The 18,300-nt window shown below is 38.2% G+C and overlaps 1 long non-coding RNA gene across 2 annotated transcripts; it reads right to left on the bottom strand.

The window, feature by feature from the left end:
- Positions 1–2,778: 2,778 nt before the first annotated feature.
- Positions 2,779–4,906, bottom strand: LOC107808095 (uncharacterized). Of its 2 annotated transcripts, XR_012708847.1 has the most exons (3): positions 4,441–4,805; positions 4,079–4,212; positions 2,779–3,077 (listed from the first exon to the last, which is right to left on the bottom strand). It is a non-coding gene; the product is annotated as an uncharacterized LOC107808095 (long non-coding RNA). The 2 variants fall into 2 exon arrangements; XR_001653054.2 differs by having other exon boundaries at positions 4,079–4,906.
- Positions 4,907–18,300: the final 13,394 nt, after the last annotated feature.

The raw sequence follows: 18,300 nt of genomic DNA, 5'->3' as shown, positions 1-18,300 counted from the left end.
TATCGTTTTTAGACTTGTGCGGATGTTTGGTTTAGAGCTCTAAAGGCTCAGTTGAGTTTCAGACGTGTTTCGTAATGGAATGGACTCAATTCCAGGTTACTAGTATGCTAGTGCCTCAGGTGGCGCAATTGCAAGCATCAACATCACAATTGCGATCATAGCCGGGGGCCTCAGGTGTCGTATTTGCGATACACTTGATCGCAATTGCGAAGAAGTGCCTCGGCTGGGTAGGTTCGCAATTGTGACTATTTTGTTGCATGGGAGCAGGCTTCGCAAATGCGAAGCCAGTGTCGTGATTATGACTTCCCATTAGGCTGACAGCAACCAGAATTACGAATCCAGTATGGAAAATGCGACATTTGCGCCTGAACAAAAGGGTTGGTAAGACGGGATTTCATCTCATTTTTCCTATTTTAGAATCCTAGACTCGAGAGGGGACGATTTAAAGAGGGGGTTTTCACCTACAATCATTGGGTAAGTGATTTTGATCAATCTCCAACTATATTACCTGATTATATATGAGATTTAACATCAAATTTATGAGAATCGAAGAAATTTTTTTGAAATTTTTGTCTATATTTTGAAAAAAATGAAAATTTGTGCTTTGAAAATCGAATTGGTTTCGGATTTGAAAAAAAATACATATATGAACTTGTGGGGTTATGGGTCACCGGGATTTACCTTTGGACCCGGGTTTTGGCCGAGTGAGTCCGAGGTTGACTTTTGTTGACTTTTGGAAAATTGTGTAAAGATTTTTATTTTCTTGCGTTGTTTGATGATATTAAGTTATTTTTGGTAGATTTGAGTCGTGCAGAGGTGAATTTTAAAGAAAAAGCATTTTTTGAGTGTTGATTTGGCCTAGTTGAGGTACATATCTTGCAAACTTTGTGTGGGAGAAACTACCCCTCAGGATTTGAGTTGTTTGTACTATTCGAATTATGTGGAAGACGTGTACATGAGGTGACGAGTGTGTACACAGTCTTATATATGGTGTTTGACTGGTTTAGACTCTTAGATTACTTATAAGAACTTAATTGAAGTTATTACTATTTGTTTTATCTTTCGTTGTTACTTTTATTCTCACTTGCTTTAATTGAAATTGGCATTACATGTTTTAGTTTCCATTGTCAAGTTACACTTATGTACATTTACTTGTAGTAGTTGTTACATGCTATTCCTTTCATTGTTGAGTTATTCTCATGCATTTAGACTTAGTCGCTATTTTATGCTATCTCTTTCATTGTTAAGATTATGTCATGTATTTGAATTCAAAGTTGTCATTTCATGGGAATACCTTCATTGTAGAGTTATTGAAGTTGTAGGTGTGAATGCTACTAACGCATTATGGTTGAAGTTTTTAATTGTTGAGTTGTTTCTCATCCCTTTTGTTGTTATTGAGATTCGTGTACACATCGTGGTTGAGCCTTGGGCTATATGTTGTTGTAACATTGCTATTGTTGATTTTAGCAATGTTGTGGCATATGGGCATGTGTGGTGCGAGTTGATTATTGTGTTGTGATATTGATGTGCATGTGGCGGTATAAGGATAGGTTTTAATGTTCATGCGGCGAGATAATGTGGGATTTATACGCGTGTTGCTAGTAAGGGGATTACTTGAATCCATATAGTGAGATAAGGGGGCTAAAGAGAGTGTAGCTATTTCTGGAAAAATATTTTTAAAAATATAAACGCAAGGCTCACGTGGAGATATAAGGAAGATTTTGATCATGACTTGTGAAATGTGAATATAAGGTGTGGTGCTTTTGTTTGATTCTTGTTGTACATTCTACGTTCGAAGGCTTGTTGATTTTAATGGTTGTTGTTCTTGTTTTCTTATTTCCTTCCATTCGTATATTTTGGTTGTAATTGGTTACTTGTTGTCTTTACTACATGTAATTTCTTGTTTTCATTTGTTGCTTTAATTTTGTTGTTAGCCTTGTATTGATAAATTGCTTTATTGTCTTTCCATTGCCTTAATTTTTCGTTAGATGTCTCGACCTGGCCTCGTCACTACTCTATCGAGTTTTGACATGATACTTACTGGGTGCTGTTGTAGTGTACTTGTCACACCTCCTTTTTACACCCCCTCCCCCCCAAAGGGATATAAGAGAGTTTTTCCAATTTAAGTGACATTATTCAAAATGGGATTATTTATTTGATTTCAGAATCGCCACTTGGGATAACTTAATTGGTGTCTCAAGTCATCGGTTTATTTTAAATCCCAAATCGAGGAAATTTCGACTTTCCTTTTGAAGTCTGCGAACCAAAAATTAGATAAGGAATTCTGTTAACCCGGGAGAAGGTGTTAGGCATTTTCGGGTTCCGGGATTCTAGCACGGTCGCTTAGCAATTTATGCTTGGCTTAATTGTTCAACTACACATTTTTTAAGACCTATGTGCATTTACCTTTTAACCGCTTTTTATCACTTGATTTTTTCGTAATTAAAGAATGGAGTTACGCGTACGTATACTCTTTTCTTTTAGGCGCGTCAAAAATCGTGTCACGCGAACGTATCCACAATTAATAATGCTTTGTTTATTTTACTAAGAAAATTTGGTTGAAGTTGCGCGAACGCATACCTCGAGTCTTTTAAGAATTTAATTTGCAATTAAGTTACGCGAACGTACACCTAATCGCAATACTAATCTAAATCGGGCCTAAAGCAAACTACAAATATTCAATTTTGTTTATTAAAAAAAAGCAATATTTGTCAGGGTCATGGAAGTATGGATACATAATTATTGTCAAAGAAGGTTGTAGTTTGGCTATCATTATCATTAAAGCATAATCTATACCTTGAATTTATTCAGACGTTTCAACTTAATATATTGCTAAAATTCAATACATAGATCGTTTTGGGAGAATCGATGGTTAACGGGCACACTTACTGCCACAACGCTGATCCAGTAATTCAAACATCAAGATATTAGCCACCTTGTCATATGAAACAAATGTGTGCGCTTCAACCTTTAAGAGAATGTCCTAAAAAATTATCTTCACCCTTATTAACCAATCCAATCACATGGGATAGTTCACTTGCTTTCTCGTCCATGTGAATCATCAATACTAAAGAAATCTGTAAAAAAAATCTGAAGTTTATCATTTTACATTCCACAAAAACGACTCATAAAGGAGACGACAAAATATTATTAAAACAACACATGAACTCATTCAAATCTAGTTACCGGCAATACAGAGGAGCAAACATAAATTGTTGAAATTTAATAGCTATACAAATTGACATTTTTACGTGTGGTCATTCATGTAGAGAAAACAGAACATCATATTAGGTAACGAAATAGCCACTAAACCATAAAGAGAAGAATAAAAGTCCTTTGTTACAGATTTATCTAATAGTGGCCAAATCTGCCTCCTTTCTAACAAGTTATTTTAAAAGGAACTGACCCAAAGAAGCTTGTTCATCTCAAACCAGGTTACTTCTTTTTGGTTCAAAATATAGGTATATTCATGAAATTGAGGTTTTATTTATACATATAAAAGAAGAATCAAAGTAAAGGAATAACAAGTAAAGGGATAACAAAAGACTAAGATTTGAACAACTCCAATGACTCACGTTGATTAATATGCAACTTGAATTGAAATTGTGAAAAGTTAACCACAAACAGACCTTGCAAAGATTTTCAGCAGTAAATAAACCAAAATGCAACAGCTTTTTGCCATGATACTACCATAAAATCTCCATTAAAATACCTCTAAAACAGCCATGGAATCCCTATAAATCCAACATAAAAAAATACCCTCTCAGACCACGAATCACCTCTAAAACTCCAGCAACATTATCCATCTAAAAAGAAATCAAACAACCTTCCAGAACCTCACCATTTTTAGCTCAAAATTCCAGCAATCAATTCTACTATAGCAAAAGCTTAATGGTGCTCAACTTAAATAAACAAATACAATCAGGTACGTCAACCCAAAAGTATAGAAAAAGGAAAAGATAAAAAATCCAGCATTTGACATCAGAAATGTGTAAAAGTAGGTAGAGTCATGGCATTAAGAATTCAACTTGTCATTTCAAAAAAAGAAGAAGATAGTTGTAGAGTAAGTTCCACATACCTAATATCAGTATACTAACCAACAAATGACCAAATAAAGCTTCTTAACAGCAGCACCACAACAGAGTGAAATCAACACCTCAAAAGCAGCAATGCAACCCAGGATATGCAGCGACAGACCCAGAAACAGCTTAACTGAAACACTGTAGAAATTTGAGCTCCAAAACAAAGTCGACCACAACTTGAAATTTTAAAATCGAGTTTTCTTGAGAAAACAGAACCTCAAAAGAACTCGAACCAGTGAGTTTTTCCTTAGAAAATTTTGACCCAGCTACTGAAGATTTTTTCTTTCGATCTTTTCTCTCTGATTTTTTCCTTTTATTTTCTTTATATTTTCCTCCAACTTTGAAAAAGAAGACTTACCTCCTATATATAACCCTCGAAAATTCTCGAATCTTCTGCTCAAAATATCTGAAATCTTCAAATTTTTGAATAATTTTTGGGACAAATGGAAGGCGTGGATCGATTTACATCTATACACGGCTCCCATTGGTCCAACAATTGTCCTTTTGAATCCGAAATCGTGCTATTTGGGAGAGAAAATTCGTACTCCCCACTGACAAAAAACCATTACGAATCAAATGACGTGGAGGGGGACCATTTTGAATGAACTCGGGTGAATTAATGGTGAGTTGAGGGCGAGTTGAGAGTTGGGGAAGATGAACAGTAGAAAGGGGCATCGCATCTTTGACTTCTTAGGTTTAAGGTTCAAATGGGGGAAAAAATTATAAAGGGGGTTTATATTAAGGGCAAATGGGCGGGTTATTTTGGTGGGTCAGGTCCGATTTTCTTTGAGTTGGGGCTCTAGAGGGAAATATTTGGCTGGTGGTTAATTGGTTTTGAGGTGTGGAAGCCATTGGCCGAATTGGGGTGCTTAAATTGGCCCAAAACCAAATAAAAACCCTTGCCTTTAATTAACCTCTTTTATTCTTTTCTTTCTTCTTTCTTCTTTTTTTTTTAATTAAAGATCCTAAAATTAAAAGTCCTAAATTATCTAAAAATATGAAATTAAACTACTTAGATAATTATAAAAATTATAAACAACGCTTAATTCTACATTAAATGTAAAAAATCAAAAAACAAAAGATTAAAAGACAAAAAATGTAAAAATAAGCTATTTTTTTGGTGATTTTCAAAATAATTTTAAAAATGTAAAAACAAATCCTAAATGCAATGCATGATATATATATATATATATATATATATATATATATATATATATATATATATATATATATATATATATATATTGGTAGTATTTATTTTTTTTCTTTTTTTCATGATTTAAATAAAAATTAAACAAGCAAGGAAAATGTAAACCATTAGTAATTCCTAAAATGGCAAATAATTAAAAAAAATCTATTTTCTTAGATTTTGTAGGAGTATTTCATGTATGGCAAAAATCACGTGCTCACAGCTGCCCCTCTTTGCTCGGAGACACTAAGGGTTTTCGAGCAAAGATAAAATGAGCAATTACGAGGGATTTTTGCCCATTTGAAACTCCAAGAGAAGCATTTTTTGAAGGAGTCTGACCGAACCTTGTTTCAGAGGTCACCTACATATCCTTGGCTATAAAGGAATCATGTTAGTGTAGTTCTGAAAGTTTTGGTAGCTGGGACTAACGGGGGGCAGTGATTTCACTGTTGTTGCTGTTGTTTCTGCTGGCTGAGCTCCTTGTTACACCAAAATGAAAAAAATAAGAAGCTAATCTAGCTAAACCTATCAACTACGAGTTACAAGATTCCTATCTATAAATTTTTTGAAGCTTGATCTTGAGTCTTAGCTAGGTCTTGCTGCAGACTCCGATCTGAATCTTGATGCTCGTTAGCCGTAGGTGCTGGTTCTTTCTTCAGCTTTGGATCAAGGCTGGACATGTGAAGCTTGTGACTTCAATCACATCTTGAGCAGTCCGCGTCCTTCTCCACTTCAGCACTTTGAGTTCACTTTTTTTTTTCTTTTTCTTCTTTTTCTTTATTTTGGATTGAGACTCATTCTTTTGGTCATCTCGAATCCTGTGCCTCGAGGTCAAACCTGCTCAGATACCAAAACAAACAAACGAACGAAATTTTTCTGCCCCAATTTTCACCAGAAAATTCGTGAGTTATTTGTAACGAAAATCTAAACTATTTCTCCCTCTTCTTTTTTTTTTGTTTGTTGTTTTTTTTAAGCAATAAATTAAAAATTGTGACTGTTTAAGAGGAAGAGATTAGGGAATAGAGCCCTATATCTAAAATCTCAACTCAGGGATTGAAGCCCTAATGTTGGCAAAAGGCGACTAGGGAATGGAGGCCCTATGTCTAAAATCTCAACTCAGGGATTGGAGCCCTAATGTTGGTAAAAAAGACGACTAGGGAATAGAAGCCATATGTCTAAAAATCGCAACTCAGGGATTGGATCCCTAATGTTGGCAAAAGGTGACCAGGAAATGGAGGCCCTATGTATAAAAACTCAACTCAGGGATTGAAGCCCCAATGTTGATAAAGGGCGACTAGGGAATGGAGGCTCTATGTCTAAAAACTCTCCACTCAGGGATTGGAGCCCTAATATTGGCAAAAGGCAACTAGGGAATGGAAGCCCTATGTCAACAAACTCAACTCAGGGATTGGAGCCCTAATGTTGGTAAAAGACGACTAGGGAATGAAGGCCCTATGTCTAAAAACTCATTCATGGATTGGAGCCCTAATGTTGGCGAAAGACGACTATGGAATGGAGGCCCTATGTCTAAAACTCAACTCAGGGATTGGAGCCCTAATATTGGCAAAAGGAGACTAGGGAATGGAGGCCGTATGTCTAAAAACTCAACTCAGAGATTGGAGCCCTAATGTTGGTAAAAGGCGACTAGGGAATGGAGGCCCTATGTCTAAAAACTCACAACTCAGGGATTGGAGCCCGGATGTTTGTAAAAGGAGACTAGGGAATGGAGGCCCTATGCCTAAAAACTCAACTCAGGGATTGGAGCCCTAATGTTGGCAAAAGGCAACTAGGGAATGGAGGCCCTATGTCTAAAACTCAACTCATGGATTGGAGCTCTAAGGTTGGTAAAAGGCGACTAGGGAATGGAGTCCCTATGTCTAAAAACATTCAGCTCAGGGATTGGAGCCCTAATGTTGGCAAAAGACGACTAGGAAATGGAGGCCCTATATCTAAAAACTCAACTTATGGATTGGAGACCTAATGTTAATAAAAGGCGACTAGGGAATGGAGGCCCTATGTCTAAAAATTCAACTCAAGGATTGGAGCCCTAATGTTGGCAAAAGGTGACTAGGGAATGGAGGCCCTATGTCTAAAATCTCAACTCAGGGATTGGAGCCCTAATGTTGGCAAAAGGCGACTAGGGAATGGAGGCCCTATGTCTAAAAAATCTCAACTCAGGGATTGGAGCCCTAATGTTGGTAAAAGGCGACTAGGGAATGGAGGCCCTATGTCTAAAATCTCAACTCAGGGATTGGAGCCCTAATGTTGGTAAAAGGCGAATAGGGAATGGAGGCCCTATGTCTAAAAAATCTCAACTCAGGGATTGGAGCCCTAATGTTGGTAAAAGGCGACTAGGGAATGGAGGCCCTCTGTCTAAAAACTCAACTCAGGGATTGGAGCCCTAATGCATGCAAAAGAGTAAAAGATTGATGTTGAGAGTCCCAAGCTAACACACATTTTTTTTTCAATTTTCATTTTTCAATAAAATGTGGGAAAGAAACTTGGAGTGAACTTCCCTTATTTGGAGTGGTTGTTGCGGCAAACTATTTCTAGCTCTTGAGCATATTTTCCCTTTCGGTTGCACCTGCTTCTCGCACGGTTGCTTTGTGTTGCACCTGTTTCAACTTTTCAAATAAAGAACAATTGTTAGTTTGAAATGGTGGTTGGTTTTGTGGCCTTGATCACTTGATCTTGGTTCAACTCTTTTGGTTGGAACCTCTGCTGCTTGCTGGATTTTCTGAAAGTTGATCTCTATCCTACTACCAAGGAGAATTTCTCATGACTGCTTAATTGCATAGGCTTCAGCCCTTTCACTTTATTCTGTCTCTAGAGGCTTGGATTTCTTTTCATTTTCAATAAACTCCGATTTCGAAGCATCAGTCACCATGGCCAGCCGGGATCGACTTGATGCACCCGCTAAGGCTGGGTACTTTTATTTGTACTTGGTTTTTATTAAGCAGGACCCTGTAAAACCAATCTTGCCACCTTTTCTTTGCATTAGCTTTGGAACAAAGTTCGACCGAAAGGGATTCAAGAAAAAGTAAACAAAGGACAAGAAAATGAATTTAAAGGAGAAGTGTCCCTTTTGGGGAGGAAGGATGGACTTATCTGGGGTGCATGCAAACTTCAAATAGACATAATATGCTTCTTGGAATTAGACAACCGATCCGCACAACTATCCCAACTTCTCATAAACCCATTGCGACCGTGTTTCAAAACCGAGAAAACTTGTCAGGACTCTTTCAATACCAATGGTGGTGAGGGGTTTCTCCTCTTCGATCAATGACGCCCTTTGTGGTTTTTTGCCAATTGACCTCTCTCATTTGTTTTCTTACCATCGCCTTATAGTGCTCTTTACTAGTTTTCACTAACAAGATTCTCTCATTTTTAATTTTTCTACTTACCATCGCCTTATGGTGCCCGTAGGTTTTCACCAATACGACTCTCTCATTTTATTTCTCATCATGACTGCATCGGATCCAAACAACAATGTTCTCTGATTTTGAAAACCTTTCACCGATTGATCGCAAGGACTTGAACAAGGTTTGGGTAAAAAGAATCTGGATGAAATTACAACTTTGGAACCGTTCCGGTGGGTTCATTGCCAAACCATTATAACATCTACCCCAATTTTACTTTTGGGGGAAATTGGATTTTTGTTTTGGTGTGACTGAACCCCAGAGAGAGGCTGCCTACGTATCCTTTTGGAATCAAGTCGAACGTAGTTCAGGAAAATATTTTGCTTTTGTTGTTGTTTTTTTTTTGAGTTCCAAAGATGGTAATAAAAGAAAAGTAACCGGCTCAAAGGGTTAGCAAAAGGATTTGGAGTGTTTAGGATAGCGAGAATGAAAGCCTTCGTCATCCCAATCGGATAGTGCTATTGCTGCAAAAGGACTAGACATAGTACCTTTTGACCGCGTCTGTGTTCACAGCTTCCTTGGGATCATTTCCTTCGATATCTCCCAAGTACAACGCTCTCTGGGCAATATCTTTCGGATAATGTATGGGCCTTTCTTGTTAGGAGAAAAGTTTCCTTTTACCTCCTGATGATGGGGAAGAATACGCCTCAGAACGAGTTGCCCCACTTCAAAATTTCTAGGCCGCACTTTCTTGTTATAGGCACGGGCCATTCTTTGTTGATACAACTGCCCGTGGCAAACTGTGGCCATCCGCTTTTCGTCAATTAGGGTCAACTTTTCCAAGCGGGTTTTGACCCACTCATTGTCTTCGATTTCAGCTTCAACAATGATCCGGAGAGAAGGGATCTCAACTTCTGCGGGTATTACGGCTTCAGTGCCATAAACCAAAAGATAAGGGGTTGCTCCGATTGATGTGCGCACAGCAGTGCGATAGCCCAACAATGCAAAAGGTATCTTTTCATGCCACTGCCTGGAACTTTGGATCATCTTTCTCAAAATCTTTTTGATATTTTTGTTTGCTGCTTCGACGGCACCATTGGCTTTAGGGCGATAGGGAGTAGAATTCTGATGCGTTATATTGAATTGTTCGCATATCTCTCCCATCAAATGACTATTCAAGTTTGCAGCATTGTCCGTGATGATAGTTGCAGGGATACCGAAACGGCAGATAAGATTGGAGTGCACAAAATCTACCACAACTTTCTTGGTGACGGATTTGAGAGTGATTGCTTCAACCCATTTAGTAAAATAGTCGATGGCGACCAGTACGAATCTGTGCCCATTTGAGGCTTTTGGCTCGATTGGCCCAATAACGTCCATGCCTCATGGAACAAATGGCCAAGGCGCTGACATGGGATGCAGTTTTATGGGAGGTGCATGAATTAAATCACTGTGCACTTGACACTGGTGACACTTCCGAACAAAACTGAAGCAATCTCTTTGCATGGTCATCCAGTAGTAGCCTGCTCGGAGAATTTTCTTTGCCAAAACATACCCGTTCATATGGGGTCCACACACTCCTGCGTGCACTTCATACATGATTCTTCCAGCCTCTTCGGCATCAACACATCTTAACAAGTTGAGATCCGGAGTCCTTTTGTACAAGACATCACCGCTCAAGAAGAAACCACCTGTGTGCCGTCTAATGGTTCTTTTTTGGTCTCCATTGGCTTGCTCGGGGTATTCTTTGGTTTTCAAAAATCTTTTAATGTCGTGATACCATGGCTGAACATTTGGTTCCACCTCGACCGCATTACAATAGTCGTGCCTTTCTTTGATTTGGATTTCCAAGGGATCAATGTGGGCATTGCCTTGGTATGGCAGTATCGAGGCCAAAGTGGCAAGCGCATCAGCTAATTCATTGTGGCAACAAGGGATGTATCTGAACTCCATCGACTTGAATCGCTTGCCATATTCTTCCACATATTGCTTATAAGGAATAAGCTTGACATCTCGGGTTTCCCATTCTCCTTGAGCTTGTCGGATAATCAAATCTGAGTCTCCCATGATTAACAATCTTCAACATCTTGCTCGACTACCATGTTCATACCTATAATGCAAGCTTCATACTCGGCAGTGTTGTTTACAGAAAAACCGAAGCCTGGATGTGGCTGGATAATGTTGACCAGTGGGTGAGATCAAGATTGCCTAATCCCAACACCTTTTGCGTTTACTGCTCCATCAAAGAACATTTTCCAAGCATTGGTGTCCTCGGATATTGCCTTAAATGAATTTACCTCTTCATCAGGGAAGTAGGTGTTCAAATGTTGGTATTCATCATCAACTGGGTTTTCAGCCAAGTGATCTTCTAATGCCTGGGCTTTCAGTGTTGTACGAGTGACGTAGACTATGTCAAATTCAGTGAGCAAGATCTACCACTTTGCCAACCTCCCAGTGGGCATTGGTTTCTGGAATATGTACTTTAAAGGGTCCAACCTGGTAATGAGGTAGGTGGTGTAGGCTAGCAGGTAATGCCTCAGCTTCTGAGCGACCCAAGTTAAAGCGCAGCAAGTTCTTTCCAACAAGGTATATTTGGCCTCGTAGCTTGTGAACTTTTTGCTCAAATAGTATATTTCATGTTCCCTCCTCCCGGTCACATCATGTTGTCCGAGGACGCATCAAAAAGAATTCTCCAAGACTGTTAGATATAAGAAAAGAGGCCTTCCTGGTACAGGCGGGACCAATACTGGCGGGTTCGATAAGTATTCTTTGATTTTGTTAAAAGCTTCTTTGCACTCGCCTGTCCATTTAATTGCTGCATCTTTCTTTAACAGCTTGAAAATGGGTTCACATGTGGATTTCAACTGGGCAATGAATCAGCTGATGTGGTTCAATCTTCAGAGAAAACACATAACATCTTTCTTGGTTCTTGGAGGAAGCAAATCTCGAATGGACTTTATCTTGGTTGGGTCTAACTCGATGCCCCTCTGACTGACTATGAATCCCAAAAGTTTGCCAGATGGAACCCCGAATGCACATTTGGCTGGATTCAGCTTCAGATCATATTTACGCAGCCGCTCAAAGAATTTTCTCAAATCCTGCACATGGTCATCTTGAGTTTTGGACTTGATGATCACGTCGTCCACATACACCTCTGTCTCTTGGTGCATCATATCATGGAAAATGGTGGTCATGGATCTCATTTAAGTTGCCCCGGCATTCTTCAGACCGAAAGGCATGACCTTGTAGCAATAGGTTCCCCAAGGTGTTGTAAACGCTGTCTTCTCTACATCTTCCTTGTCCATTAGGACTTGATGGTACCCAGCATAACAATCCACAAAAGACTGTATCTCATGTTTGGCACAGTTGTCAATGAGGATGTGGATATTTGGCAAGGGAAAATTATCCTTAGGACTTGCTTTGTTCAGGTCCCTGTAATCCACACACACTCGAGTTTTCTCGTCTTTCTTCGGCACCGGAACTATATCGGCTAACCAAGTGGTGTATCGAACCACTCGGATCACCCCCTCTTTCAATTGCTTTGTGACCTCTTCTTTAATCTTGTTGCTGATATTAATTTTAAACTTTCTATGCTTTTGCTGAACAGGGGGATAATCAGGGTAAGTTGGCAACTTATGAACCACCAAAATCAATACTCAGTCCTGGCATGTCGTCATATGACCAAGCAAACACATCTTTGAACTCAAACAAAAGTTGGACCAAAGCATCCCTGGTTCTTTCATTTGCGTGAATGTTTATCATGGTCTCTTGGACCTCTTCTGAATTACCCAAATTTACCGGCAAATCCTAAATGCAATGCATGATATATATATATATATATATATATATATATATATATATATATATTGGTATTTATTTTTTTTCTTTCTTTCATGATTTAAATAAAAATTAAACAAGCAAGGAAAATGTAAACCATTAATAATTCCTAAAATGGCAAATAATTAAAAAAAAATCTATTTTCTTAGATTTAGTAGGAGTATTTCATGTATGGCAAAAATCACGTGCTCACAGCATTCATGCTAAGCTTCTGCACAGTTTTGTGCATAGGTACATCTACTTTTGTCGGACGTCAGTGAATGGACACAGTTACTTCGAAGACTTCAAGGTATACCTGCTCGACACTCGCAGACCTCGGAGTCACCTTATTCTTATTTCCTTACTACTATTTATCTACATTTCAAATAGCATTGTATTTAGAGATTACTAGTGCAATCTCTGTAGAACTTATGCTCAGTTGCACCAGTTTTGGGAACAATGTGATTGTTGTACCGTTTGGGTTTTATATGATAGTTTACCAGTTTAATTTGATATCTAAATCGTTATCTGCTAAATTCACAATGTATGTTAGGTATATCTAGAATTAGAGACTAGGTGCCATCACGATATCCTAATGAGGGAATTTGGGGTAATGACAAGGTTGTATCAGAGCTCTAGTTTAATAGCTGCTACTAGTCATAAACAAGTTTAGTAGAGTCTTGCGGATCGGTACATAGACGTTTGTACTTATCTTCAAGAGGCTACAGAAATTTTAGGAAATTTTCACTTCTTTGATTCCTGATTGTGCGGATTTGTCGATTTTGAAATCTGAGCCTTTGCTTTTCTATTCTATCACAGATGGTGAGGACACACACTGCTTGATCAGATAATCAGACACCCATGCCTCTTGCTAGAGCCGCAAGAGGACGGGGTCGGGGTTGGGGTAGAGGCCGAGGAGGAGCATGTGTTGCAGCTAGAGCACCTGCCAGAGCAGTTACTGAGGAGCCACCAGTAGCTCCAGTTGAGGGACAGGTACTCGAGACGCCTGTTGTCACTCCTAGATTCCAGGAGACCTTAGCACACTTTCTGAGTAAGTTCGGTACTCTAGCTTAGGCGGGATTGATCTCGGTTTCTCCAGCTACATCTCAGGCTGGGGGAGGAGCTTAGACTCCCGCGGCCCGTACTCCAAAGAAGAAGGTCCATATTGATCAGGTTTCGGGTGTCATGCTAGCACATCCTGTTATTCCGATTCAGCCTAAGGTTAGGCCAGAGGCATCTGGGATGGAGCAGAGGAGACTTGATAGTTTCAAGAAATATGGTCCTCCTACTTTCAGTGGCGTAGTTACTGAGGATGCGCAGGGTTTTCTAGATAAGTGCCACCGTATTCTCCGCACCATGTGTATTGTGGAGGTGAGCGGAGATGCATGTATTACATTTCAGTTGTTAGGAGCAACATATTGGTGGTGGAAAGCTTACGAGTAGAGTAGGGCAGCTAATGCAACCCCACTCACTTGTGCTCAATTTTTAGAGATGTTTTTGAGGGAGATTGTTCCAGACCCTTCAGGATGCGTGGCACAGAGTTTGAGAAATCGTGTTAGGGGACTATGTCAGTGTTAGAGTATGCCATCAGATTCAGTGAGTTGTCTCGACATGCACCTGCCTTGGTTTCTACAGTCAGAGACCGAGTCCATAGATTCATCGAGGGGCTTAGTTATGGTCTTAGATTCAACAAGGCTCGAGAGTTGGAGACAGATACTCCATTTAAGAAGGTTGTAAAGATTGCTCGGAGGATAGAGGGTATTCGGAGTTGAGAGAGGGAGGACAGGGAGGCCGAGAGGCCTCAAGGTTATGGAGGATTTAGTAGTGCCCATGCTGCAATTTCAGCCCATCATGGCAGAGGGTATGTGAGCCGTCTAGTTTATTCAATACATTTAGCTACTCGCAGTGCTCTAGCTATTCCAAGGTCTCAGGTTACCCATTATGCATAACCACTTTCCAGTGCACCTCATGCACAGAGTGCCTTCAACCGTCAATCTAGCCGACCAGATCAGAGTTAGTGTTACATTCCGTACTTTAATATTAAGATGAGTCGTAGTAATCCATATGAGCTTGAAACCATTCATGATGTTATAAAGGGTATGTTTTTTTCTATTTTCGTCTATAAATTTTGAGTTATTTTTAAAAATCAGATGATTAAGGATACAATAAGCATTCACGCATACAATATTTTTCCACCAAAATAAACTTTTCGACCAGGTAGTATGTATATGTATCCTAAAAAAATTCCAAATGTTCTCTGCTAATGTTAATGGCTCTATGGAAAAGAACTTTTATTCTAAGAATGAATATTATTGGAGTAGTATTTATCAACTATCAAATTGTCACATCCTGGTTTGTTGACGACGTGCAATTTTGTGTTTTTAATGTGGCGATGACAGTTGAAAAGCTTTTTAATTTGTCTTTTAAGCTCTAATCTAATATATCCTCAAGAGTATAAAAGGTAAAGGTAAGTTGTAGCTGTGTTCTTATAGTATGCTTCAGTGTACATACTAATTTTTCAAGACAAGGAGCCAAGATAGTAGGGAAATGAATTTATTGTTAGAATCCCATGTTCTCTATCTTAAGACTTTTTGTCATCTTCCTCAATATTACAGCAAATATACAACTATGATGATATCAACCTCTCTTTTTCAGACCGGAACCAATTTATTTGAATCCTAATTTGGGTGCCCTCCTAGTGCTCGGAACTGTAATTGTAGATTTTTCAATTTTGATACTATTAAATGTGCAGCCATAATTAAATCGCTTTACTTTAGAGACCCATTCGCTTCTCTATCATTCCAAAATCTATTTTTGTCTATGCTCAAATGTAGTTCTAAATGGGGTGCAAGAGCACAAAAAATAAAAATAAAGGAAAAGGTAAAATATTATTTTCTTTATGGTATCTGGTATTAGTTCAAAATGGTGTTCACGCATAGAAATGATAAAGCAAATATAATTTTCTTCAAGGTACTTAGTTATAAGGACTTGTGCTATAAAACAGTTGAAAGGAAGTTTAAAGAAGGTTATTTTTTTTAATCATTTTAAGAACTAAGCGTACGAAAATTTGTAATCTTCATATGAGATTAGGAAAATTAAAAGTTAAAAAAATATATGTATTTTTATATGGATGTTTTAATGAAATAATAGTGCATGTATTGATTTTATATGGTACCACATGACCATAATAGTAAAGTATATTATAGTAAGGTGTATAAAGTGTGTTAAAAGTGAATAGTATTTTAAGTAATTTGAGATAATTCTTAACAATGTGAGTAATTTGTTTAATGGGAAATTAACCATGTAATTAAGGATTTGTGAATAATTAATAGGTGGGGACAAAACCCCCCACGTGGCAGCAAATGGAGAAAGATCTCAAATGACTCTTGATTTTAGGAAATTAAACAAGGACACATGGACAATACATTTCTTGAAACACATAGAAGGAAAGATGACTATGAGATTAATATAAGATAATGTTAGTATTTATAGTACACTACTCCTTAGTCCATTTTACAGATCCAAGACCGCTAGAATTTTCCTATATATATATAGCCTCTTTCTAGTTACTAATGTCGTAGTACTTACTTTTCCTTTCACCCCAAAAACTAAGCCAAACAGTTTCATTATAGTTCATTCTTGCTTGTCTTATATTCCAACTTAGCATTGTAAACCTCTTCCAAATGGTCACATTAGTCATCTTTATACTTATCTTCACTTGAGATTAAAATTCATTTGGAGAGGATTTGAAAATTCAAGGAGACTCCATATTGTGACATCACTGGGAGTTCTTGGTTAAGAAAAATTTCATACGAAATTATATGGCGTAATAGCAATGAATTTTTTGCAAATTTTAGGGAGTGCGGTGTAATCTTTCTTAAGAGAATCGGCTCAAGTATGTTAAGGCTAAGCTCTTCCTTCATTTTGCATGATCTTGTAATTACACGAGTTTGATAATGAGACACAAAGAAAAATTCATATTCCGAAATTTACGTAAATTTTCCTAGTCTTATAAGTTATAATATTCTCCTTATCGAGGCTATGCGTAGAATGTGCATATGAGATATCATCTAGCATTTAAGATCAACAATAACTGGGATAAAGTAGTTTAGTAGTGCTCCAAAACCAACAAAACATTCGTCCTTCCTATGATTGATGACTGATGAGTGGTTCTGAAGCTCTTACATATATGATTTACTCTTGGGAGTCTAAACGTGATGTTACTTCAATGTCATGGATATATTTAGTAGATTCTTATTGCAATAAGTAATATGACAACATTGTTTCATGGAAATGGAGTCATTCCATTAATACTATCATGGAGATCTAGAGCGACTGATTCGGGGCTAAATATACAATATTTCTTAGCTTACAATCTTTAACATTTTTAAAGTTGTGCCACACTGAGATTATAATGGCTCTAGATGGATTATTGAATTTCTATTGTTTCTATTTTTCCCATTAATTATCTGCTTTAAACGTACTTCTCATGCATAGCATTCATTCACATGTGCATTTACTCATGACTTAGACGGCGTTATATATGCATATATATGTATATATATGTATATGGAATATGAGAAAAGGTTATGGCGTTATATACGCACCACCACCTGATCAGCTGGAATATGTTGATGATTTGGCCATAGTGGCCGAGATGATATTATGGTATGCCCTTAGAGGCGTGATGATGTTATGACATTACATACGCGTATATATATATATGGGATATGAAAAAAGGTTATGGCATTATATATGTACTACCACCTAATCAACTGGTATATGGTGATGATTTACCCATAGTGACCGAGATGATAAATGATGGGATGCCCTCAGAGGCGTGATCATGTTATGAATACATGTACCTATGCACGACATGACATTCATACGCATATGCATGACACTATAAGTATTTCATGATTTACAGAGTTATCTAGATTTATAGGTTGAGTGATTTACTCTATATTTCTTTCATGTCTTTTATGTTTATGTGCCTTACATACTCGGTACATTATTCGTACTGATGTCCTTTTGGTAGGGACGCTGCATTCATGCCTACAGGTATAGACAATCAGTTTGACGAGCCCTCATAGTAGATGAGGTTAGCATTCAACAAAGGATAGGTAAGACCCCACCTCATTCGGGGTGCAGCCGAGTCTATGAGTTATCATGTCAGAGTTTTGGTATAGACTTATGGGTAGGCCGGTACCTCCCATTTGATGTCAAATAATCTTCGAATCTTTGTAGACAGAGGTTCATTTTGTATAGTATGTCAGAGGCCTTGACGGCCCATATATATTCATGTTTTAAGAAAAAATGGTTCAGTGATACAATGTTGTCCACTTACAATTGTACATTACGAGTTATGGCCGTGTTGGTCCATGATAGTTACAAAAGGAATGATTGAGTTTCAGAATAGTTTGCTCAGGACAGTGTGACACCGGGTGACATCCACGCCTCCTAAGGTTGGGCCGTGACAAAGCGGTATCAAAAGTGGTATCAAAGCGGGTCGTGTCCTAGGGAGTCTACAAAGCCGTGCCTAGTAGAGTTTCACTTATGGGTGTGTTGCACGCCACATTTATATTTGAGAGGCTATAGGGCATTTAGGAAATGTTACTCTTCTTTCTTTTCCAGATCGTGCCATAGAGCTGAGCCGTAAGAAATCAGTATGATTTTTTTGTCAGGTTTTGTATGCACTAGAGGTGCAGGTATTACAGTAGAGTTTTAAGGCGTAATTTCCACCTATGTTGAAGGAGGTTATGAAAGAAACAGAAGATATGATACGAGATACTCAAGTACAACAAGTTGTGATTATTCCAGACTTCAGTTAGAGGTTGAGTAAATTTTACAGAGG

This window comes from Nicotiana tabacum, chromosome 1 (assembly GCF_000715075.1).
Source record: "Nicotiana tabacum cultivar K326 chromosome 1, ASM71507v2, whole genome shotgun sequence".
Lineage (NCBI taxonomy): Eukaryota > Viridiplantae > Streptophyta > Magnoliopsida > Solanales > Solanaceae > Nicotiana > Nicotiana tabacum.
This window is presented reverse-complemented; position numbering and strand designations above follow the sequence as displayed.